We start from the raw sequence: 26,469 nt of genomic DNA, 5'->3' as shown, positions 1-26,469 counted from the left end.
GTCCACGGAGCACAGGTTACGAACCACGGCCTCAGAAGCCAAACTACTAATGAGGGACAGGGGGTGTCTAAACAATCGCCAAGCCTACTTGTTCTGTGGTGATTCATATTCCACACATTTGAAGGTCTGAGGTGAGCTTAGTAAAGGGACAAAGTGAGCTTACAGGTTATGAAGTAGTGATGGGCATCCAATACAGGATCATCCAATACAATCAACTTCAGTGTACCTATATCACATGCTGTGATGCCATAGTCTGGGGAGAGTTAGCAGGGTCTACTCCAACTGTCTGAGATGTTGCAGGCAGTGCTTAATTTGTAAATAAAAAGGTGCCAGTACTCAAAGCCCTCCTCTTAAACACGCGGCTGCTGCAATTAAAAGTGGGAACACTGAATACTGAGGCGGCGTAATCCTGAAGCCATCTCGGGCCTCTTCAATCCAAATAAAGCCATTCCCTGCCCCTGCAGCTCACTCTTGCAGCTTTCTACTTTTTTCCCTTCATGACGCTTTTTCGTTTTTCCCTTCATCCTTCTTTCCCATGTGTCTTTTGCTCGCAGCAATTGCTTGAGGCAGAAGAATAAGCCCCGGCCCTCAAAAATAAGTGCAGGTTCTCAGCACCAGAAACAACAAGCACAAATTAAGCACTGGTTGCAGAACATACTCGTACCATATGGAAATTTTCCAAATTCAGACTATTCTGGGAGGGGATACTGGGAATATTTGGAGAACTGACAAATGGCAATTGCAGAAAGACCTTAAACATGCCTTGATTCACATACATTGTGATGTTGTTACAACTAAATACAAATTCCTGGTGCTTCATCTGGGTCTGGTGGTCACAAAACGCAACATAGCCAAAGCATGGACAAATAAAATCCTGCGCGATCTAGTGGTCAGGGCAAGAAGGATGGATCACTGCAAGATGCTAGAAGCACCAATGTACAAAGCACGGAGTGTCAATGCAAAAAACATGATTACATTGGAGGAGAGGGAGTATGTGGATTTTAGAGGAAAGGGGCGGTATGAGAGTAAACTACAGTAATGTGAACATAATGTGCAGACTGATTATAAAAAGGGGATGAAGAATTCCAGTTGACAAGATAAATAAACATTGCAAACTTAAGATGTTGCTGGTGGGTAATAAGGTCTTTTGTAAATCTCTCCAGTATTGCCAATCGAGTTACCGTAGTGGGAATTCGATCCGCAGTATTGAAGAAAATTGCATAACTACCAGTTACTTGTTATTGTTTATTTTGTTTCTGAGGTGCGATCCTGGTGCTTTTAATTTTTATACAGCGGGAACTCGATCTGCATTTGCATAAAGCGCTCCAATACTGCTGATCAATTTCCTGCAGTATAAAAAATAAAAGCGCCATGAGCGCAACTAAAAAACAAAAGAAACAATGACAAGAAACTTGTAGTTATGCAAATCGCTCTAATACTGCCTATCGGGAACTCGAACAACAGTATTGGAGCGAATTGGATAACTATCAGTTACTTGTCATTGTTTCTTTTGTTTTTCAGTTGCACTCATGGCGGCTATGGCACATTCAAGTTTTACACAGTGCAACGGGCAGTATTGGAGTGCTTTGCATGACTGCAAGTTACTTCACATTGTTTCGTTGGCTTTTCAGTCACGCTCAGGGCAGACATGTTATTTTCAAGTTTTATACAGCGCATTGGGCAGTATTGGAGTAATTTGCAGACTACCAGTTAATTCTCATTTTTTAGTTTGTTTTTCCTACAAGCTCATGGTGGCCATAGGGCATTCAAGTTTTATACAGCGCAGTGGGCAGTATTGGAGTAATTTGCAGACTACCAGTTACTTCTCATTGTTTATTTTGTTTTTCCTAAAAGCTCATGGCGGCCATAGGGCATTCAAGTTTGACACAGTGCAATGGGCAGTATTGGAGCACTTTGCATGACTGCTAGTTACTTCTCATTGTTAATTTTTTTTCTCAATTGTGCTTATGGTGAACATGGTACTTTCAAGTTTTACACAGCGCTATTGACAGTATGGTGCTGTGTTAATGTTGGGGTGAACGGATAATGGTTCCATGAATATCACCACCAGGAATCTATTTTTAACCCTGTCCAGGGGGTCTGTATTTTCAGATCTCCGTTTTGTTTTTTGGTTTCTCGTGTATTGCTTTGTGTTCCCTACCCCTACTACTCCAGTACGAAGTGGGTATACGTAGAAATGTGTTAGCAGAAGCCCAATGATGACCAAGCCACAATAAGTGGGTGAGGGCAGTTTTTCAAACAGTTGTTCCGTGTCTACATTTTGGTAGTAGCCCATTCATTTGGGGTTGGGTTTATCTACCGTGATTTCTTGTCCCTTTTTGTGAAAGTGGTTGTTATTTTGTGAGTTAGGACAAGGAAATGTTTCCTCTCACCACTTTGTAGGTGTGTTGAACTGTTTCAAGAATCTCCACAAACTGTTCAAAAGATGCTAGTTTTTGACTAGTTTGTACATGGAAAGTTTTGGACTGATCTGTTGTGCGGAGGCACAGAAAAAAGGCAAGTTCCAAAATGCAGAATCCCTATGCATGTTCCATAGACTTTTTAAAGACAGGCTACAGCAAAAACTGCTGACCGGCGTTATAAGATCTAGCAAATTTAGTGTATCGCAGATTGTGCTTTTTGTGATTTGGTATAAATCCATTCAGTCGTTTTTGAGAAATGTAGGTGAAAAAAGAATCTGAACAGCTGGGTCATGAGAGATTCTCGTTGGAGCACCAATTTAAAAACAGAGAGTTCTGATTGGCCCAGGGGACCTTTTTCCCTTTGGGTCAATTGGCTCCTGTGGGAGTCAGACTCCCATGGAAGCAAGTTCTCTGATTGGCTGCCAGTAACATGAGAAATATGTTTCTGGCAGCCATTACAGGACTCTGGGAATTAGGGACTGATTTAGATCTTGGCGGTTGCACCACAAAGCTGCATTGGTGGCGGACCCGAGAAAACTGTCAAGTCGGCAGTCTTCCACCTGTTGTATTTAGATATTACAGTCCTGAAGGCAGTGTACTGGCGGAGGTTTTCTGATAGAGGGAGGACACTGTGAGACCCAATGGACATCGGACAATGACAGTAGCAACGGAATACAGGTAAGTTACTCAAACAACATACCTATAATTATGAGGACCGGTCATTGACTGTAACAAAGTGTGTATTTACTATTCTATCTCCATGAACCCTTTGATAGTAGGGAAGCTTATAAAGTGGACTAAGGCAAATATAGCTGCACTTTTCGTTTTTCGATACACTTGTTTGAAACTACCTAAACACACTACAGGGACTGGTCCTCATAACGCACCGGTCCTCACAAGGATAGTGTCTGAAACTGACAGTGCTTACCCATGCTATGAGGAGTGAACCTGTCCTCACAGAGTGGATTATACATGCACACACACGCACTGTACCTTTGCCATATGGGTCCCTGTGCATCACACATGACCCAACAAACCACATACACACTGTATCCGCTGCCATTCCACCACAAGACAACACGGAAATGCCGCAAACACACATTGCCATACATCCATAACACAACATACACACACAATTGACATTGCACACACACACGACACAACCACAACAACCAAAAACAACTACACATTCAGCTACACAAAAACACTCAAAAACAAGTACAACTATGCACATTGAGACAATGACCGACACACAACACTACTCACCTGACTTTTGCACACAGCAACAAAACATGCAATACAACATACACAACAACATTCATGCCGTATGCAAGTGGCCCACATACTGACACGCCCTGCCATATGCAAGTGGCCCACATACTAACACTACCACAGCACCCACTCCAGCTCCCTCCCACTTCCCCAGCCAATTGCATCGCATACACACATACACAAACTGACTCACAGACACACACCTCGAAGAAAAACATGACAGGTCCAGGTCCCCTGGCAATGTGCACCTAAGACACAGTTGACAGGTGTGAATGTACTGTCATTGTGGTGCCAACATTAATTTGCCAATGAATGCCGGCACCATAATGACAGTTGTGTATTTGTTTGATATGTGTCATGTGCCAGTGTGTCCCCACCCGTGTCTGACCCACTTGTGTTCCCGACATACGCATGTCACAGTAATTTAAAAAAAATACAGTGACATATATATGCCTGCAGTGGTCCCGTGCTCATGTGCAGAGATCCCCTCCCCCCCAATGTATACAGCCAATGCAGGTTCCCTACCATCGTGTCCAGCGACAGGGGGGTGGCATTAGTGATGGAAGGCCCTGTCCAGTTGGGTCCAGATGGAAACAGAAGTTGAATCAGAAAAAAGGTGAGTTTCCACGCCTCCCATCCGCAATCCTTCCAGTCAGACTTGGAGGTTGGACCGCCACTTTTTGCTTGCCAGCAAGGCACATCCAAATCTGCATGGTGGTGAGGGTGACTGGGGTTCGGCTTTCAGCCGCTCTTTCCTATGGTGCTGTGGCGGCAGATGGGAATCCTTGGTGCAGTCTGGGACTGTCAACATCTAAATCTGGTGGGTGGACCGCCAAGGTGGTGGGCAGGTTTCCAGTCAGAAAACCAATGGCGAGACTGTTACCGCTAGCATCTAAATCAGGCCCTTAGTTCCCTGTCCTGAAGTTTAAAAAATAATAATATAAGGGGGCAGGAAAGAAATACCCTGACCACATAGACCCCATGGAGGTAATGCGTGAGGTCATAAACAGTGCACGGCTGGGGCTCAAGTTACAGTTAGTTCTACTAAATTATAATTTCTGTTAGTTTGAAAGGTTAATATTGTCACTGTCAATTTCACCTAACTATAATATTACTTTAACCTTTGTTTTTTAGTACAATTTTATGTTTTTTGTAAACAAAAATAGATCTTTGAATCACACCTAACTATAATGTTACTTTGACCATTGTTTTTTACAGTGAATATATACACTTCCCTTATATATTCTTTCCATTTCATTGTAAAGGTATATGCGTGGTAAAGGCATATGCGTGGTAAAAACGTGTGGTAAAGGCATTGGGTGGTAACCAATTCATGTTAAATGCTGCTTCCCCGCACATTTACATAATTTACAGCCGGTGCCACAATCTACTCTCTCACCGGTTACATCAAGAATAGCAGATGCCACACTATACCCTGACACCTTGTACATCAGTTATGATAGATGCCACACTATTTTCTCCCTGCATTTATATTGAGTGTAGCCGATACCACATTATAGTCTCCAGCAAATAAAGTAATTTATAGCAGATGCCACATTCTACCCTTCTGCCCTTTACAACAAGTACAGAAGATGCTACATTATACTCTCTCGACATCTGCATCAAATACAGCAGATACCTCATTCTGCTCTCCTACCATTTACATCAAGTACAGGAAGTGCCCCAATCTACTTTCTCTCCATTTACAGCAGGTATAGCAGATGCCACATTATACTCTCCCGCCAGTTAATTTCAACATAGAGCTGCCACATTCTAATCCTCCACCATTCACGTCAAGTATAGCAGATGCCACATTGCTGCACAAAGGAAAAATATAAAGCAGAGCTCGGAACAGTTGAACTCCCTCACATGAACCAGTACACCAGATGTCACACACAGGTGCATACACATAAAGGCACCCACACACACTTTCTCTCTCTACCAACGCCATGGCTGCAGCAATTGATTATTTGATTCCTCATAAAGCATGTACAGCACAATCAGCAGCTGTTTTCCTCACACACTGAACAGGCATATCTTGTGCAGTAATAAGGCAAGATTTGTTCACACATATAATATACATGCAACACTCATACAGTTCCCAAAGGCTTTCCAGTAAATATTCATTTTGATTTTGCAATTTTAAAGATATTGGGAAGGCTGTAGTATTGTCTTTGTTAGAAATTTGGGTATCTAGTTGTCAGAGGTATGCACCCTGTCCAGGTAGGGCCCACAATCCTAGTCAGTGTTATTCAGATACACACCCTGAATCAACCTATGCTCACCCTCTTGTAGCTTGGCACAGAGCAGGCAGGCTTAACTCAGGAGGCAAAATGTAAAGTATTTGTTGCACATTGCAACAGTAAAACAGTGAAAACACCACACACAAAAAATCCACACCAAGTTAGAAAAATCGATCTTAGTTTAATGAATAAAAACAAGACAAAAACAACAAAAATCAAATAAGTAGAAGCAGAGATATGAATTTTTAAAGAATATCTGCAAATGAAGTGCTTAAAATCTTAAACCGGGGCAATCTGATCACACTAGACAGGGGAAAATCCAAAGTTCAGGCTGACTGCGATTGAGCAAGGGCCAGCTACAGGGACCAACCTTGTTCCGCTGAAACAGTACCTTGTGTGGAGGGTTGCGTTGACATCGAAGATCCAACGCGAGGAGCTGATGAGACGATGCAAAGGTAATGTGTTGGTTCCGATCCACACAGTGATGGACGCAATGTCCTTGAGGAGCAGCGTCGAACTCTTTACGATGAAGGTGATGCGTCGTCATCGAGCCATGCAGCCTGCGTCGAGGCTGGACCAATGCACCAGTTCTGAGCCACGCAGTTGATGCTGCAATATCTTTGTCCTGGGGGGCGATGCATTGGCGTCGACGAGAGAGGCAGGGATTCTGATCTGTGCATGAGCGATGATTCGTGGATTTCTGTAGAGAACAGCTGCAGAACCATCTTCCAAGGACAGGATTGGCACCACTTGGCAGGGTAGTACTTACAGCTGGCAGAGTCCAGAAGCTGTATCTGAGGTGAGTGAAGTCTTTGATGTCTCTGTGACTTCAGAACAGGAGGCAAGCCAGCAAGCCCTTTGAGTCACTTTGTAGAGAGGCAGGTCCTGTTCTTCTTACTTCCAGGCTAGAAGGGTTGCAGGCAGCAGGGGATGCAGAGGAAGGTAGGAGTCCAGCAAAGTCCACCAGAGTTACAGTCCCTTAAGCAGCACAGCATTCATTCCTTCTGAAGGATGTCCTCAGGTCCAAAAGTATACTGATTTGGTGTGGTTTGGGGTCCGGTACTTATACCGAGTTGTGCATTTGAAGTGGGGGAGACTTCAAAGAGAGACCTTTGAAGTGCTCAAAGTCCCTGCCATTCCTTTCCTGGCTCCAGAAACACAATAGGGGGTTATGCAGCCCTTTGTGTGGGCTCAGGGCCCAGCCTATTCAGAGGCAAGTGTCAGCTTCTCCCTCCCACCCTGCACAGGAAGACCCATTAAGATGTTAATGGCCCATCACGGACACCTATGTTCCCTTGGCATGTGGCTGTCTAGAGGGAATGCACAAGAGCCCAGCTGCCACCCACCCAGACATGTATTCAGATACATGCAGAGGCACAGAATAGTGAAAGTAAGAAAATGCTGACTTCTAAAAGTGGCATTTTCAGACTTGCAACTTAAAATCCAACTTTATCATTAGTTGTGATTTTAAATTGTGGGTCCAGAGACACCAAATTCGAAATTCCTACCTGGTCCCATTAGGAAATAACACTTATAAAATGAGATAAGGCAACTCCTATGTTAACCTATGGGAGAAATAGGCTTTGCAGTAGTGGAAAACAAATGTAATAGTTTTTCACTACCTGGACATGTAAAACTTAAAGAACATGTCCAGCTTTTTACACATGTGGCACCCTGCCCTTGGGGCTGTCCCGGAACTACCTTAGGTGTGACACGTAATTAAAAAAGGAAAGTTTAGGTCTAGCCAGAGGGTTATTTGCCAGGTCAACATGGCAGTTTAAAACTGCACACACAGGCTGTGCAATGGCAGGGGCCTGAGACATGTTTAAAGGGATATTAAAGCGGGTGGCACAATCAGTGCTCCAGGCCCACTAGTAGCATTTAATTTATAGGCCCTGGGCATATGTAGTGCACTTTACTGAGGAGCCACAAGAAGATTAAGTATGCCAATTGTGGCTAGGCCTATATTTTAGGGAAGGAGCTCATGCACTGTAGCACTGGTTAGCTGTCGTAAAGTGCTCAAAATCCTAAAGCCAGCAAAAATGAAGTCAGTAAAACAGGCGGTCAGAAGGCAAAAAGTCATGGGGAGACCACACCAAGAATGCCAGGTCTAACAGTCATCTACAAAGTGTTTTGACAATATACTGATTGCCACTATCAGTTTGGCTTCCGACAACCACATACGATTCACTGTGATAACATAAATCAAATTTGGATAAGTCGTTTAAGTTGCTGGAGAGTGCTTTTTCATCTCTTATTTTAACAGTGATATTTGACAAACAAGTACACAACATGGAGATTGTTAAAATACCACAAACAGTAGCCAGTAGACGAAACAAGTCTTTCACCTTTGCTAAATTGTAGAATTCAAAGCATTGAGATCTCCAGAATTCTGTGCCCATCAAATGTTAGATCTTGATTTACAGCATAGCTTCTGCACAATATTCTTTACAATAAGCATAGAGTAGTCTTTGGGTAACCTCACTCAACCATTGCTTTCTTTCTGTCTGCCTTAGTCAGTGTTTGCTTTGAGGCACAATCATATTCTGATTCAAGTATGAGGAATATTTTATCTCACCATCATGGTACTGGCTGTTTGGTGTAGCATTCTGCTTCCTAGTTAGTCCTTCCAGAAAACTTCTAGAAGGACTATTTTATGTTTTAAGTACAGTCATCAAACGTTTTGTCAAATTAGTTTCTTAATCTCATAATCGAATTCTGTACATCCTTCGTTTGTTATTTTTGCAGTGCAGCGGGCATTCTGTATTTGGATTCAAGTGTGAGTCTGACATTAAGATTAGAACCTTATTGAGGTCTTGAATGTTAGAATTGGACAGTCTAGCTCTAAGATGGCCACCTAAAAGTCTCACAAGGTCACCACCACAAGCCGCAGTCAAGCAAGCCTTTCTGCTGACATTTTAGAGTCAGGACACTTTCATTTGCAAAGGAAAAAGCCAGCCATAATTGTTGGTGTGTTACAGCAGTGTCAGCTCTCTGCCTTGAATCTCTCCAATGTATGTGTTCTGCAAAGAGCAAAACTGTAGCAGCGACACCAGGCACAAGCAGAGACACGTGCTGGTAACATACACTTACTAAGAGACAAAAGTTGCTACCCTGCCTAGGCATGTTTCCCTAGCCTTCCACTTAAGTTCATTAGGATATAGGACTTTGATCTTGCTAATTTGCATTTAGCATCTAAGATATTTGGTACTGTTTGCTACTGTTTTTAGGATTGTAAAGAACCCTCTTAACAAGCATTGGCAAAGAATACAGGTCCATCTTTAATTTGTTGATGTATGCAACTCCACTTGTGCTTGCTTTTCCTTGCTTTCATTATCACATTAAAAACAGACCTACTGGCTTTGTCAATTTTTTTTATATGTTTACTCTGATTCAGAATGATCACATCCATTCTTTTAAGATAGGTTATTCCTGTTACTGCACTATTAGCAAACCAACCACAAAACAAAAGCCAGTATATTTATCCTTACTAAATCACATGTTTTATTGTCCATCATCTGCTCTGTTTCACAGGACTTGTCTAACATCCAACAGGTTCATGAAAGATAGTATGTGATAGGCCTATAGGTTGGGCTAGTAGCAGGTCTCTCATACCCTCATTATGAGTGACACTGTCACCTTTAACTCTACTTCTGGAGTTGTCGATACTTGACGTATCCGTAATTCAGTGGGGAGAGGCAGAGTTTACTTTGGTATTGCAAGTGGGACCATGAATGTTCTCTTAGAAATGAGGAATTAAAAAGAATCAATAATTATGATCATATGCCCCATAGATGTTCCTCATATCATGGCAGGTCTTTACGTCTCTGGAAGAAAGACACCTGGTCAGTGCTGTAGCGTAAACCTTATAATTCCACAATGACCAGCAGTTCCTATCAGTGGCCACATAAGAATTAGAAAGGTATCCATAATTAAAGCCTAAGTAAATTAACAAAATGAGAACGTATCCCTCCACTTGTTAATTACACAGTCCATGAAAATCAATATTATCGCCAAAATGTCAGTATACATAACATGTGTGACCATACATTTGTGTGTTCCTATTTAGAGTAATTGTAGAAGAAAGGTGTTAACAAGTTTTAACATTATTTTATATTTGTTTTGCAGATGGAATCTACACTCTTGTCACTGAGGATGGTGTTAAATATCAGACTTATTGTGACATGACCACCAACGGAGGTGGCTGGACCTTGGTAGCCAGTGTCCATGAAAATAACATGTATGGGAAGTGCACTACAGGAGACCGCTGGTCCAGTCAGCAAGGAAGCAACCCCAATCTGCCTCAAGGAGATGATAACTGGGCAAACAACAACACATTTGGAACTGCAAGTGGAGCTACAAGTGATGACTATAAGGTCTAACTTTCCTGAATTACATACAGAGCTTACTGGGCACTGGTTTTTCATGTATTTCCTGTTGCGTAGGCCAGGGAGACTCTGTGCTCCCTTTAGTTTCCACATGTGGTGGGCAGTCACATATGTATTCTAAAAATGCATTGGTGCCTTTCAGTTACCGGCAAATCTTAGAATGGGTAGTAGAGCTGTTGGTGGACCTGGTATGTGATATATGCCTTCACTTTTGGCATAGTATACTAAAGCGCTATGAAGGCAGGCCTTATGTACAGTGTGAACAACCTTTCCCAGAGTACTCACTTAGTAGATTGGTTTCAGTAATTTTGGTTGCACAGGGCTGCGTGGAAACAAACCTCTCTCAAATACAACAGGGTGTTGTGTATTCTTTTGCACAAAATGGCACCTAGTGTTACACTAAACCTTTTAGAAGAACGAGGTATACAATTCTAATGCAGCAATTTTGGAAATCATTTAATTGTTGTTGGGAGTCAGCCATAAACATCTACCCTTAAAATGTTGGAAGCCTTCCCATTTTGTTTGAAGAGCAGACCCTTTCATGCCTATAATTTTGAAAGTAAACAATGCCCACAACCAGGTGGAACCTTCCGAATTCCTATTACTCAGCTTTGAGAACAAAATGGAAGGCAAACAACAGGATTTGTAAGAGGCCCTTTTTTGGGCACGGTGAACTGATAGAGAAGTTCAGAGAGGCACTGGAGGGAAAAAGCTTACCTATCAACCAACATTCTTCCTAGGAACCCAATAAGGAAGATAAAGTTTAAGTAAAATGTAATATATGGAAGATTACATAATTCACGTTTTTAGAGACCTTTTGGTTTGTTATGAACTCAAAACAATCATACAAAAAGGGTATACATGAAGCAGTAAAATTGCCTTTAAGGGGAGGGGATGTAAAAAGTCTAATTTCTGCCTAAGGAGGTGAAGAAGGGCAACACCACAACATCAAAGACCATAATATATCTCCCTACAAAAACTGTATTTGTTTCCCCCAAAATGTCTTACCGGTATAAGTGACTGATTAGGAGCACTTTAGCTACATTTGAAGCTTTACTATATGTCATTTGATAAAGGTGTTTTTATGTTGACAGAATCCTGGTTACTATGATATCAAGTCAAAGGATTTAGCTGTGTGGCACGTGCCAAATGTGACACCCACGAAGGACTGTAGAAACAATGCTTTATTGCGATACCGAACTGAGAATGCCTTTTTTCCAGCGGAAGGAGGACATCTGTTCCATCTTTACTAGGTAATATCAGAGCTGAGAGGTTGTGTGGATTTTATGACATCTTCATTTATAATAAAGGTGTAGCCTCTATCAGGTCATAGAAATGCACTTGGTTTATTTATTTGAATTTGTTCCATGAATGTTATGCATAGACATTCACTTTATCTGTTACTTAACAAACAGGAAGTGACATATCGGAAGGTCACACACCTCAAAAATAGTTGGATATCAGGAAGAAGGTGAAGTTGGTGGTTAGAGCCAAAACATTTGGATTGCCAGGAAGAAGGTGGGCTTGGAGGTTAGATCCAAAATTCCCCAAAGATGTACATGCTTTATTCCTTTCACTTTACTGAAGACTCACAAGCAAGGCAGTTAATCAGATACATTGATTAAGACAAAAAGTAAATGGGAACACATGTTAATGAGATTTTATGAACACCAAAGGTTCTCTGACTGATTTCTAGAAAGAAAGGAAGTGTGAGATAGGGTATCACTCTGCACCCCCGCCCCCCACCTTTCAGGGCCTATCTGAGATATGTTTGTATGAGTTAGGATTTGGAAGTACCTCTACAAGAAACACTGCACAGACATGAACAACCTGTCCATAAACGTTTAAAACATGTTGACTGCAACTGATTTGCAGGGGGTAATAAGACATGGTTTAAGGCAAAAGATACCAATGCATATTTACGAAGAAAATATACACAAATATTTCCAGTACAGTCCAGAACATGAATGAGACCATCTGGATTTAAATTAATTTGCGGGGTACTCAAGAGCACATGAGTGCAAGTTTATGGAATGTCAAAATGTTGCAGGGAACTGTGCTCAGATTTCACCTGGGGAGCCAGTAGATTCAAAAATGCTCATACTGAGAAGTGTTTAATTTAGGATTCTCCAGGAGAAAGAGGTGGATAATGGGAATGAATCTCTATGTAAGGAAGGAGGTGATAGTCCTACATCCAAGGGGGGTGTCATAGTGAAGGAGCTTAATAAGTGCAAATTGTGAAATCTTTATGTGGATCAGATGTTTGGAGCACCAAATGTGTGTCTGCTTTGTGAACAGAAGGGGCACTTAGAATGTAGGCAGAAATGATTTGTCTGAGATAGACCATGCAAGCTATAATCTGTTCTGAGCTCTTTATAATTGAATTGAGAGACGGAGTGCCTGTAAATGGCAACAGGATTAGGTGATTGCATGTGGTCAGTTAAACAGAATAAGGGTCAAAAGGTTAAGGTCAATCACAACTTGTAAAAACATGAATGCATGAGGTCCACGAGGAGACTCTTCCAATGACACAGTATTCTCCGCAACAGAGAATAAGTCAGGGTCCAAGTCAAGAAAGATGAAAGTTGGGATTGACCTTGCAGATTACAAGGAGGTAACAGTTGAGGTTATTGTGTTCCAAGAAGGGTAGTTAGGGTAGTTTTCTTGGAGTAGTAAATGAAGATAACAAACAAGAGCTTCATAATAAATAGGATAGGCTTGAAGAATGAGGCATGATGCATTGACTGATCAATGCTGAGTAACCAGTGAAGCAGTAAGTTACTTCGGCCTGGCCGAGAGGGCTTATCGATCAGAATAAAAAGGATGTGGGTGTCTTCGCCAAACAGAAGATAGTCCCCCTCAAAAGAGGGTGTAAAGGCACTAACGATTGTGGTGTACAGCTTAAGGACCAGGGACACCAGGACCCAATGTTTGAGAGTGCCGATATACAGAGGAGTATGTAAAGTGTTTAAGGATCACCAGGGCATAGATGATTTATTTTACTTATTATTGTTTTCTGTTTAGAACTGGTTTTGTCACTTCACAGAGCTTCGCTGTTGCCAGCACAATTAAACTCACTTTCACAAGAGCAAAAAGCCTCAAACTGCTTCTGCTCAGGACCAAAACAAGATCTTAAAAAGCTGTTAAAAACATGCCAGTTAGGTCCTGCTTCGGGCATTTTCACAGCCGGCAGTGTCTAAGAAGGCGTCCAGCAATCAGGCTACTACCTCAGCTGACAGTGTGTGCAGGAAAGCTTCAAAATTAGCTTAATCACCTCAGGAAACCATTGGTGACTTGGTCATGGGCGCACAGTACATGCAGGCACCGGAAGAGCTTCTACCGTGTGGTTCAGCTGAAATCCCTGGTCTATTTTCTCCTAACTCGCTTCTGTACAAGTGAGAAAGAAAGATAAATTAAAGGCCAATCACATGAGGCTCGGGGATCTACACCTCGAATAAAGCAATGGAAGTCATCCTTAAATAGGTGAAGCACCCAATTTCAATAGAGTCATCCATTTTCATTCTTGGAGCCCTCTGAGCCAGAGAGAAGCATTCCCCAAGTTATATACTCGTACCCCTCTGAAATATTACCCCTGTACTCTAACAAGAGTGCTCTCAAGTTTTCAAAACTTTAAGCACTAGCTAGCTTACTTATTATAGGAGATGAATAACAAAATCTTGACAGTGACAAAGTCAGCAGAAATTACATCACTAAAATGAAAATATTCTTAAAAGATATACAAAATCAGTAAAGTAACATTAAAACCTCCCTGAAGTGGCTGGTGTTCAGATCAAATATGGAAAATGTATTATCACCAAAATGTGGACCATTGGTCTGCTATGTACAGACCAACTGCTATAGGAGGGCTCCCCCTATACGAGCTGGGCTTACCTTATCACCTTAAGTTGTCATCAACTGCCCTCCACACACCAGAGGACTGAGAAAAGCTACATTTAGAGCTATGGTTACAGTACTCCTGCCCAAGTGTCAGATAAAGTCTAATGTGCGTGAGTAGTCAACCTTCTAAATGTGTGAGCCACACTTGTGACGAGTGAGATTTCTTTAATAAACAAGATGTTATTGTTTTTTTAACACAGTCAACGACATTACATGAAAAACAGTACCATAACAGGGGACAAAGGTCCGGCCAACCCTAAGGTCTGGATTGGTACAATGAGGCATTAGCTGTGTCCATGGTATGCCATCCACCTTTCCCTTAACTTTTTATGTTTCTGGGGGGATATATGTGGGTTGTTCCTATTTGGTGCACCAGTCAATTGATGGGTGAGATTTAAGGTGTCTGTAACAAAAAAAGATTTTGTATAATGGTTTATATATTGAGTGCCACCTTGTTTGTGAAACTGTGGGCTTTATGTTGAGCCAACTATGGGCCTGAGTTTTGCGGATGGGATACTCTATCACAAACATGATGGATATCTTCTCCGCTGTATTACAAGAGCAATAGGACATAATGCATTTGCAGTAAGGCAGATAGGATATCCATCACCGTACTGAAGGAGCATCACATCAGCCAAACTCTAAATTGGGCCCTGTATATTCAATTGAGGTTATATGCCGACAGCAGCTCAAGGTTAAGAGCAGTAGCACTTGTGCAATTATCTTTGAAAATAACGTCATTATACGTTGCATTTATTCACTGCAGGTCATAAGGGTTGGCACTCACTTATTAACTCACTCTCAAATTTCGTGACTTTTTGGGGGTAAATTAATATTTACAACTAATTATTGGGAAAAAGCTGTACTGTGATAGCTGTGTTTATTTTTCTCATTTTGCTCTTGTCTTGGGTTCCTGAAATACCCAGTAAGATTTGGCATTTCAAGCTGCCCCTCTGGCAATGGCCCAGCTGTACCAGTTGTTTTCGACAAAGGCAATGCCCAGAATGTCACAGATTATTACTCACCGAGTGGGAGAGGTATGATATGCCTTTAATCCTTTTAATATTATGCAACATAGTATGTAATTCAATAGAAATTGGGTAGCCATATTAATAAAGACTGTTCATGTGCCAAAGGTTTGAAGCTACATTCTTAGAAGCTCAGAGCACTCTTTCTTTTTATTAAGTTCCTGAACCAGACCAAGAGAGGGATAGCATTGAAAAGAGAACATTAAAAAGAATAGGCCAGATTGATAACTATGTTGGTGCATGTAAGTTTAATTTATACATGTGCATAACCACTTTTGTAAGACTGTTTTTAATTTGTAAAAGTGTTTACACTTACAGAGGTTTCTGTGTGACCTAGGCCCTCAATATGAGCGGCCTGGTATTTTGGTGCAAAATTAATCGCATGAATAAAATCTGACACCGATGTGTTTGTGTTTTATTAGATGTGATAATTATTTAATATTCTTAGTTTTTGGGTAATAACATGTTGATTTTGGTTCTTACCGTGCCAAAATCAGAATGTCCCAGTAAAAATTGGCTTTTCCTCCAGGTTAAATTCAAACAGGTTTTACCTGTCGAAATGCATTGAATGGTACGGCCATTATCACACCTGGTAGGGATCACCTATAATTGCAAACCATGCGCAGAAACGTGTTTGTGTCTGGATCGCAATTTAACTGGTAACTTCTATGAGGTCCTGCATCTTTTATGTAGATGGGGACCACACTTTCCTGGGTGGGATTGTCTTGATGTTTGTAAACAGCAGCAAAGCGTAACCAGTTTCAAAAACCATTTGCCGACCCTTTCCTAGCCTCAAAATATTGGGAGATTAACACCTGTCAAGGGCAGGTGTGAGTCCCTTTACAGGAAGTCAAGAGGAAGAAAGCGTCCTCAAAAAATGGTGGTGGGTTCAGAAGTCAAAGTATCTCTGCAGCCAAAAATGTTTTCCCACTAGAGAAGATCTTTTAAAAACAAGTGTATTTTCTCACATGAAAAACAAGGATAGGGTAATCAGGCAGTGCCCCAAAGGTTGGTCTAAATGCTCAGTGTCTTTAGGCCGGTTTTTGACTGTTTGGTGGCCTGTTTTATGATGTTTATGAGGTTGAGGCAAGTTCAAACACCCTCAACTGTGGGACACTTATTTAGCTCTCTGAGGGCCTGATTTACATATTGGTGGACAGGTTACTCCGTCACAACGGTGACGGATAATATCCTGACTGTTTAAATCTAAATCCCATAGCAGACGGCCGAGATGCAGAATGCCATGGGCTGAATAAAGAAGTTACTACGCCAGCGTAAAAATTGGGGTTGGGGTAGACCACCTCCATTCATGTGGAATTTTATTTGGTAGCCTCAAGCATTCTGGTTGTTGTCGTCGTGTTTTGCTTCCTTGACCACACATTAGATTGACACACTTAGAATCAATTATTTGTGGGTGACAGTTAAGCATTGGAGTCAGATTCCATCATGACGTGATGTTAGGTAGGCAACATTTTTCCGCGTTCTTTGTCTGGAGTAACCCAGTAAAATGTGCAATAATCAATAAATATTGAATCCGTAATACAGAGCATGCCCCCACACTGCTGATTTGGCCTATGAATCACACAAAAAACAGCACATCTCACCCTTTTCTAATTTTGATGTTGCAAGTATGCACACCCATTAGCCTGGTAGTTATGAATTACAGTATAATCCTAATTCTAATGCAAATCTAATTTCTGTGTTTTTCAGTTTGGAAAAATTGTTGTTTCTGTTTTTATTAATAGATACAAACCAATAGGAATGTAAAATGGACATATGGGAGCCTTGCTTTTATTTCCATTCAAGATACATAAAAGACAAACGTATACTACTAGTTGTCTACATTTTATCAGTCTGAATTATGTTGCTAAATGTAGTTGCGTGTTTGGCTCCTTTTAAACTGTTTCATCACTGTGTACTTACTAGGTAATACATTTTGTCTTGTTTTTCTATCCGCTCAATTTACTGCTGGGTACGTCCAGTTTCACGTGCTAAACAACGAGAAAGCTGCCCTTGCCATATGTCCTGGGATTAAGGTCCACGGCTGCGATAGTGAAGCTGTGAGTTGTGGCAATCAACAGTTAAACATTCATTCAGAACGGACAGAGGGTGGAGCAAGGCTCCTTTTTGGGGTCTAGCCTGTGAGTGCATGCCCTAGCGCATGTGTCTCATTTGCGAGACTCTTTGTGTAAAGTAAAGGCCTTGCATCCCGCCTGTTGTTCACCATTTGTTGACTTGCGTGGCACTCTTCTTCACAACCTCGTAATTCGTCAAGCCAGGCATGGCATCATGTCCGTTCCTCTGTGTGGAGCAGGGATCGAGCACTAATTGAGTCAACTTAATTAGTGCCTAATCCACTGCTCCCGACGTCATAGAGGTACAATTTTGTTCTTTTCATCTTCTAGTGCCCTGCATACAGAAGGCTTATGACTGGCAAAAACATGGCCAGCAGGACAAACAAAATTGCAAAGTTTGTATTTTAAAGCTAACTTTCTTTTAGTTTGCCAAGTCTTGTTTTTTCAGTTTCCACATGTTTTCTTATGTTTTTGCTCCTGGTCGCTGTTCTCAAAAGATGACAATTAACTTGTTCGAAATATTGCAAAGCGACAGTGTTTCTTTATTATGTGTAATCTCTGAAATTATGCTTTAACACATAATCGTGCAGAACACCCCAATCCACCCCACTCAAATCTGCCCCACTACAATTCCAGCACAATCTACCCCACTTTATCCCCACACAATCCACCTCACCTCACCCCAATCCACTCCAAGCCAACCCATTCAGTCCTCCCAACCTAATCTGCCCCAACCCAGTTCGCCCCCCAAATCAAAAACCATCTGCACCGCCCCAAAGCAATCCGCCCTACTCCAATCAAAACACTCTGCCCCACTCCAATCTGCCACACTCCAATCCAAAATAAAATGCCCCACTCCAATCCAATACATCTCACCCCAATCAACCACACCCCAGTCCACTCCACCCCCTACTCCTATCCAGCCCAGCCTACTCCAATCCAATCCACCCCACTCCAACCCACCCCTCTCTAAACAAGACCACTGCTACTCAATCCACCTCAATCCAATACAATCGACCCCACTACAATGCAATCCACTTTAATCCATCCCACTAAATCCAATCTAGCCCACATTAATCCACCCTACTCCAGTTGCATCCAACCCACTACAACCATCTTAATCTACCCCACTTCAATCCAGTCGATCACTCTCCACTCAATCCACCACACTCCAATCCACCCCACACCAATCTAATCCACCCCACTCCAGTCCAATCCACCACAGTCCACACTGTTCCATTCCATCCCAACCCAATCTAAACTACCCCACCCCAGTCCACCCCATCCAATCCAACTCAATCCACCACACTCAATCCAATCGACCTCATCACACCCTAATCCACCCCATTGCGTCCAATCCACCTCACACCACTCCACTTCACTCCAATACACCCCACTCAGCCCATTCCACCTCACATCACTCCAATTCACTCCAATACACCCCACTGCAGTCCAATCCACCTCACACCACTCCACTTCACTCCAATACACTCTACCCCGTGCCAATCCAATCTACTTCACCCCAATACAATCCACCCACAGTTCAATCCACCCCACTCCAATCCAGACCAATCCACCCCAGCACAATCAAATCCACCTCCACCGATCCAGCCCACCCCATTCCAATCGACTTCACACCACTCCAATCCACCATACTCTAACCCAGTCCAGCCTACCCCATCCCATTTCAGTCAACTGCACTACAATCCAATCCATCCACCCCAACACAATCCACCCCATTACAATCCACTCCAGCCCAATCCACTCCACCCTCCTCCAGTTCAGTCCACCCCACTCCAATCCAATCAATCCACCTCACCACACACCAATCTACCCCACTTCCATGCAATCCACCCCACTCCAATCCACTCCACCGCAATCCAATCCAACACACCCCATTCCTATTCAACCTATCCCAGTGCAATCCATCCCACCCCAGCTCTATCACTCCAATCCAATCTACCCACCCAATCTAATCTAATCTAATCCACCAGACTTGAATCCATATCAATCCCATCCACCCCACCTCATTTCAATCCACCTCATTTCAATCCACCCCACTCCAATCAACCACACACCAATCCACCCCACTAACCACCCCAATCCACCCCATTCTACTCCAATCTAATCCACCCACTACTTCAATCCACTCTAACCCACTCCACCCTATTCCAACCCATTCCACTCTACAAAACTCTCTGACATTGAATCTTGATCCCCTCTACTCAACTCTACGACACTCTAATCCTCCTACTCCACTCTGACACTCCACACCGCTAACCTTTAGCCATGTTGAACAGGAGCCACACACTGGAATAAAACATGGCAAAATAAAGCCAATAGGCCTTGTATAGGCGAGACCCATTGGCTTTGCCAACGCTTGTTGGGTTTGCCTCAATGTCACATTTGGTATTATTCATAAATATGGTGGAGATGAAACATCAAGGAACTGGGGTGTAAAGTGTGGAACTGTAAACTTTCTGATTAAGGTTACAAGAAGTGAATGTCAAGAAGTGTCATGCACAATGAAAGGGGTTTAGCTGCTGAAACATGTTGATATGAAATCTGTGTTTTTCATTAGTGATGGTATAAAAATAAAAAACTCTGGTGGGTGGTGAAATACGCTTTGCCGGCAGAGTTTGCGGAGTTTTGCAACTCTGCTCTCCACAACAGATTCGTATTTCACACATGTATCAACATTACTTTTAAATCAATATACAGTTCTTGAAATATTGGCAATAATCTGTTCTAAAAATGGATAAGGTGTAATTTTCAGAAACAGTTCCTGGGGGAAGGAAAGTTAGATTGTTTTACAGGTGAGTACAACTTTTAAGATTCCAGTCTCCGTGGGTTAGGAAGTCCACAGGTTGGTGTTCAAGTTAACCACAAACACCCACTACCAGCATCACGGGCCAGCCGGGTGCAGAGGTCAAAGTGAAGACAAAATTAACATGGGCTCCTATGGAGGCTGGGGGCACTCGGTTTCCGATCTGCAGGCAGGTAAGTACTCACGACTTCGGAGGGCAGACCCGGGGGTTTAGAGGAGCCCTAGGTGGGCCACAAGTAGGCACCACATATACACCCTCAGCAGCACTGTGGCAGCCGGGTGCAGGACGCAAACAAGATGTCAGGTCTCCAATGATTCTTTATGGGGGACCCCGGGGTTCACTCAGAGGCAGCAGGCGATATCCACGGGGGCGTCTCGGGCACACCACTGCCTGGACAGAGAGGATGGCTGCCTGCGGAACGTGGTTGCACCAGGTGTCGATTTCTCTAAGGCCTGGGGGCTACAGGTGCAGTGGGTCCTTCGGCGTTGAATATCTTCGTCCGGAGCTTTCGCGGTCAGGGGGGCCCTCGGGATTCCCTCTGCAGGCATCATCGTGGAGGGGTGGAGAAGTCAACCTAGGGTGGGCACTTGCTCGGAATCACCTGGGGATCCTCTCTAGCTGGTTGGACCAACAGCTAGAGAGGGTTGTGAGCGTCTGGTGCAGAGTGGTTAGGACTCATGCATTCGGAGTGAGGAGGGAGTCCTTAGTTGTTGTTTTCTTCTTGGACAAGGCGCTCTCTATGGGAGTTCTTTGTCCTTTTTGATGCATGGCAGTCGCCTGCTTTTCCTCTGTCTTTATTGTTGTGCCTTTAGCCATCTGTTCACCTGTAAGGGTGTTTTTAGTGTGCATGTGTGTGTGTGTTTAAGGGCCTGATTATGAGTTTGGTGGTGTGGTACCGTAGTGGCAGAATCACCTCGACAGCATTGGCAGTCTGACCGCCGTATTATAGTGATCCGGTTACATAAATGAAAGTGCGCCACAGTCCCACCACAACTGCCAGCCTCTTGCCTCCCACACCAATGGCGATCACAGGCTACAGTGGCTTATGGCTGGAGACCAGTCCTGCTCCCGTCGGCGGTATTACAATGTGGCTCACTGCCAAGCTGACTGTGGCAGGAAGACCTCCATACTCGACCTGGCTGAAACAAGGGAAATAAGTTAAGTACTCACCTTATGTGCAGGTGCCACTTCTCTTTCCATCAAGCAGCCCCTCGTCAACGTCCTCCCTTGGCTACACACACTTGTCCACAAAGACAATCCACACCGTCAGGGTAAACTCCTAAGGTAAGCCACTTGTACATTTTATCATAGTTACAATGGCTGTGGACTTATGCTGTTGGACAAGGAATGTTTTCCATAAGTGACATACATAAATGTGTATTTTCAGTCTTGCTTCATGTACATACACACACATTTGTATTGCACTGTGGAACAATACCTACAAAAAGAGAGGTTCTAGCATGACAGTCCTCCTCTGTGGGAAGACTGTCACTGCGAAACCTCAGTCATAACAGAAACATTGTAATACAGCGGGCTGGAGACCGCCTGCTCAGTGGTCTTCTTGGGACCGCAACTGCGGCCGTACGGTGGTGCGACTGCCAAACTCGTAATCAACCCCCAAGTTTATTTGCTATGCACAGGAGTTCTTGAATGTTAAATAATCTGTCCAATGGCTATTGTATCTGGTGCATGGATCTTATTTACGTCTCATTGTCTTTGCATAAAGGTGCATATTCTGTATGTTTTTTTGGCCTCTGTGCAGAAATGGCTGCAGGTCTATTACGCAGTGAGCTCCTGAAGGAGCATTGGACCCTATCAAAATATTCTGGGGTCTGATTAAACTTTTCTTCTCAGTTCCAAATGATGGAGAGAACCTGCAAATTCAAATTTAATTACAGTGTAACTCAGTGAGCCACACACTAAGTCTCAGAGATCATCTCAAAGATCAAAGGCTTTATTACAGACTCAAAGTCAAACTTACATAGATGAGTCTCAAGATCACGGTACAAATGTACACAGTTACTAATGGAGAAAAACATGTCATACAATATTGACCTTCACCAGCATATTAAAAAAGAAGTATCTCAATTGCAATTATGAAGAAAATCCATAACAAAGACTGATGTTCACATTTTCAAATAACATTCTCCTGCCTAGTCATTTAAGCTAAATTTACCTATTCTAATATTAAAGCCTTCTAAATAAAGAATAAGCAAACAGAATCTTCAGTAAAAGTTCTGTTGAGAGAGGTGAAACGGCATAAAGCCAAAAGAGAAAATCTAAGTCAAGTAATAATTTAGCGAGGTTTGCTCTCAGCGAAGGACACAGGAAATCTGCGTTTCTCTGGACACATCTCACCTCTTAAGTTAAATATTGGTTAAAGCTTACATCATTATGAAAACATCTGCACTGAAAATAAAGTCTATCCACCCATTTTAATTAGCACTTTGACTTCAGAAGCTCTCCACGTTGTCCCCACTTTCCCTTCACATTCCCAGTAACTCCAGAAAAGTTACGACCATCTTCCCAACAACTTCCCATATGATAATGAGCTCTCGAAAATCTTCTTATCTCTGGAGCACAAAAGACCTTTCATTAGTTCAACTCCACATACTGACACCTGCAGCTTGTAGAAAAACATGCAAAGCAACTTCATGTTGAAGGTTAGTTGAACAAGGAAAAATATGTGGCCTTCACTCCAGCCATGTTACTTGAAAACGAGAATATACTTCAGTTTAAATTAATTCTGTTATTCATGGTTAAAATACAAAATAATTATGCAGAGTAATATTTAAGCAATTTAGCTTAAAATATTTTCAAGAAATCTTATGTAATTTCTAATAAAACATTACATCTACTGTGTACTTTTTGGATATATTTTGCAGTGCTTCATTTAAACAAAACTTCTTGCACATAAAAAGGTGACCACCAAAGTGTGACCACTCGAAATGTGACCACTCTTTCACCCTCATTCTCAGAGACATAGTGGCACATCCAACCTATGCTCTCTCATTACTGTACCTTTTGTGTGTATTTCTCACTCTGCACATGTGCTAAATTTCTTCTCAGCTGCATGCATAAGTGTATTGAACAGTTTTTGTTTGTGATCTGTGTATGCTGTCTGATGGAATAAGATTGCACTACATACAAAACATACATGTATTGTCTTTATCAATGTTTGTTCATGGACATGTGGTTTGGTTTTCCTGAACTGTGTGGTTTTAAAGGACAATAAGCGTTGGTGATTTTACTCTTACACTTTGATTGAACATAATAAGGCTTTAGAAATCCTAAACTCTATGACTTTACTCAACTGGATCTCGAATTATAACTATGCACTAGGGCAGTAGTTCCTAACCTTTTTACTTCTATGGACCCCAAATGTATTATTACTGGATCCTGGGGACCCCCACTGAATCATTATTGAAATCTGGGGATCCCCCCACCCCCACTGAGTCATTACTGAAAGCTGGGGACCTAATCTGTTAATATTATGTTTTTTTCTGAGCAGTCGCGGACCCCCTGAGGAGGCTTTGCGGACCCCCAGGGGTCCCCGGACCACAGGTTGGGAACCTCTGTATTTCTGTATTAGGATGTAAACCTGCAGCCTCCATTAAATGCCTATTGGAGTATTTTATTCTGTGTTATTTGTTCGAGAGCCAGGATGCTTCATTTCAGCAGAAGACTCTTGTTTCTAGTTAGTGCGTTCATTCAAAAACACAATGCAAGTTTGGAGTCATACTCTTAGGTTTTCTTACATTGAACAATTTCAACCTACACAGTTGATAATAATGACTAGTAACAAAGATGTTTATGGCTGAACTCGTGGACCCAAATTCACCACAGATTATTGTGCACAACTGCGCAATGGAAAGAGGCACAAATAGAGGCCACAATCAACTTTTGCGCGCAAAACAAATTTTTGCGGTGAAGGTTGATGAGAACGCATAACCAAATTAGATTGCAAAACGAAAAAGAATGCTTTCATGCACAACGTCTTCTTCCCATTTAAAGCTCTTTAATGCCGTTGGGCCAAGTTCGTACTATAAACCGCAAAATATATCAATTACGCCCTGCACGTATGAGCCGAACTTGGCCGAAAGGCACTAGGGGCTTCACGTTGAAGAAGAAATGCTGATATTGATAACTGCATGCTTTGTAGCCACGCCCCATTCAGACACTCCCCTACCAGACTCTCAAGACCCCCCAAATCAATGTGGCGAGTACCCCGCCTTTCTCTTTTCCCATTTAAGCGCCAGTTTAAAGGAAGGAGCTAGAAAAATGTACCAACACATGGGATTAGGCTAGGGTGACCAGACGTCCCGGATTTCCCCAGACAGTCCCGGATTTTAGAGAACTGTTCCGGTGTCCAGACGCTTCTCTTAATTTTAAATAAATGTCCCGGTTTTTGGGACAAAAGTCCGATCTTTAAATAAATGTCCCGGTTTTCGGGACAAAGGTCAGATCACCTAGGGAAGCATAATTTAAAAACGGCTAAAAATTATGAAATAATTAAATTAATTTATCTGTTATTGTCAGGCAACACCTTCCCTTGTCTGCTTCCAGCAGAGAGACGGAGTAGGGAGCAGAGAGAGGCGGGTGGGGGCGGGTTGGGGGAACAGGGTGCGAGGTCAAGCCATAGCTAATTTTATATATGTAGTCTTTTAAATGGGTGTGTATATATATATATATATATATATATATATATATATATATGTGTGTGTATATATATATATATATTTATATGTAAACGCACACACCTGTATAGGCACACATTCACAAAGGTATGCAAAAAAAAAACGGGACATGCCAGATATAAAAGTGAGTGTAAAGTCTTTAGTCCTTCTTTTATGTCTGACCTGTCACAGTTTTTTCTCCTTAAGATCTGGTCACCCTAGCTTAGGCCCACAGCAGATACTGAGGTAGGAGCTGCAGCTTTGGACCCAGGGGCACATAACGAAACAAAGGTTTGGTAAGTTCCAGTTAAATACGCCCTTCACAGATTCGTCACTGTAATTTTTTCTTATATTCAGGAAAAGGCTCATTTCATTTTAAATGTATATGTATGTATAGTTTAATATTGTAAGTTAATTTTTGTATTCTGTTATTGTGATTTTCCTTATGTTATGAGTTTTATTTGTTTATTTTATGGGATTTTAGACCGGATGTTTACGTAATGTTTTAGATATGGTACTATTTTATTCTTCTATCTATTTACTGTAACGTAATTATTGTGTGTTTTTTGTGTTTTTGTCTGTACTTTTATGGCATTTGCCGAATAAAGTTTTGTGACTGACTGACTGACTTATATTCAGTCACCTCGGGAAATTTAGTTTTATAAACCTTGTTCACTGTACCTAACTTACAAAAACTCCAAGCGATCATCCATAGGTGACTATTGGTTTAGTATTTTCATTTATGTGACATGACTTTTGATGCGTTGTCTACCTCTGCTTTATTTCCAGCACTGCATCGGTGGCGGAGGCCACTTCCCTGAAACTACTCCCAAACAGTGTGGAGACTTTACCGGCTTCGATTTTAGTGGTTATGGAGCTGGTGTATACTGGAGTGCCAGCAAAGCGATCACAGAGGCCGCGGTGCTGTTGTGGTACCGCTAACCGCAACCTCGACAGTGGATACAGGAAGCACCATTGCCCATCCATTGGGAAATATCGAATTTTGTTGATTTCTAAATGTACTGTATCCACATCGTTATATGTGATTGAAAACTAGGGAGGAAGCTTTGTTGTGAACAATGACACCACTGCCCCTTAAAACTACGTGGATTGCAAGAATTACATAGTGTATTTCTATGTATACAAAAGCCCAATGATTTTCTCAAATGAAAAATAAAGGAAAACCAACGCTGCAAACTGTGGACCAGTGGAAACATATGCTGTATTTTAAACATATAAATTTCAAATGATTTTATGACATGAACAATAAATAATCGGAAACAGTCAATTTGTTTTACTCATGTCATCAATTACATATGTCTTAATCATGTTTAACTTATAGTTGCTTTCATATAAATTTATCGCAATTTGGATTTTCTTTTTAAGTCTTGCTAGAGAAACTTTAATTCTCCTTCTACCTCATGTTCTAGCCACAAAAAGACAAAAGGCCCGCATATACATGTTGATGTGCACGCTTATGCATTTAGCATTGTGTTTTTGCATTGGTGACTTAAAAAAAGTGGTTCCTCTCTTTGATCCCTCTACTGTGCATCCGAAAACATGTCTTGATCACATTGGGGCAGATCATCCAGGCTGCCAAGTCAGTGAGAGTGCATGGCTTGCACACATATCAGCAACA

The 26,469-nt window shown here is 42.1% G+C and overlaps 1 pseudogene; it reads left to right on the top strand.

The window, feature by feature from the left end:
• LOC138267618 (intelectin-1-like) overlaps positions 1 to 26,105 on the top strand; it is a 33,640-nt pseudogene extending 7,535 nt beyond the window's left edge.
• The last annotated feature ends 364 nt before the right edge of the window (positions 26,106 to 26,469 follow it).

The sequence above is a fragment of the Pleurodeles waltl genome, chromosome 12 (genome assembly GCF_031143425.1).
Source record: "Pleurodeles waltl isolate 20211129_DDA chromosome 12, aPleWal1.hap1.20221129, whole genome shotgun sequence".
In the NCBI taxonomy this organism is placed as follows: domain Eukaryota; kingdom Metazoa; phylum Chordata; class Amphibia; order Caudata; family Salamandridae; genus Pleurodeles; species Pleurodeles waltl.
This window is presented reverse-complemented; position numbering and strand designations above follow the sequence as displayed.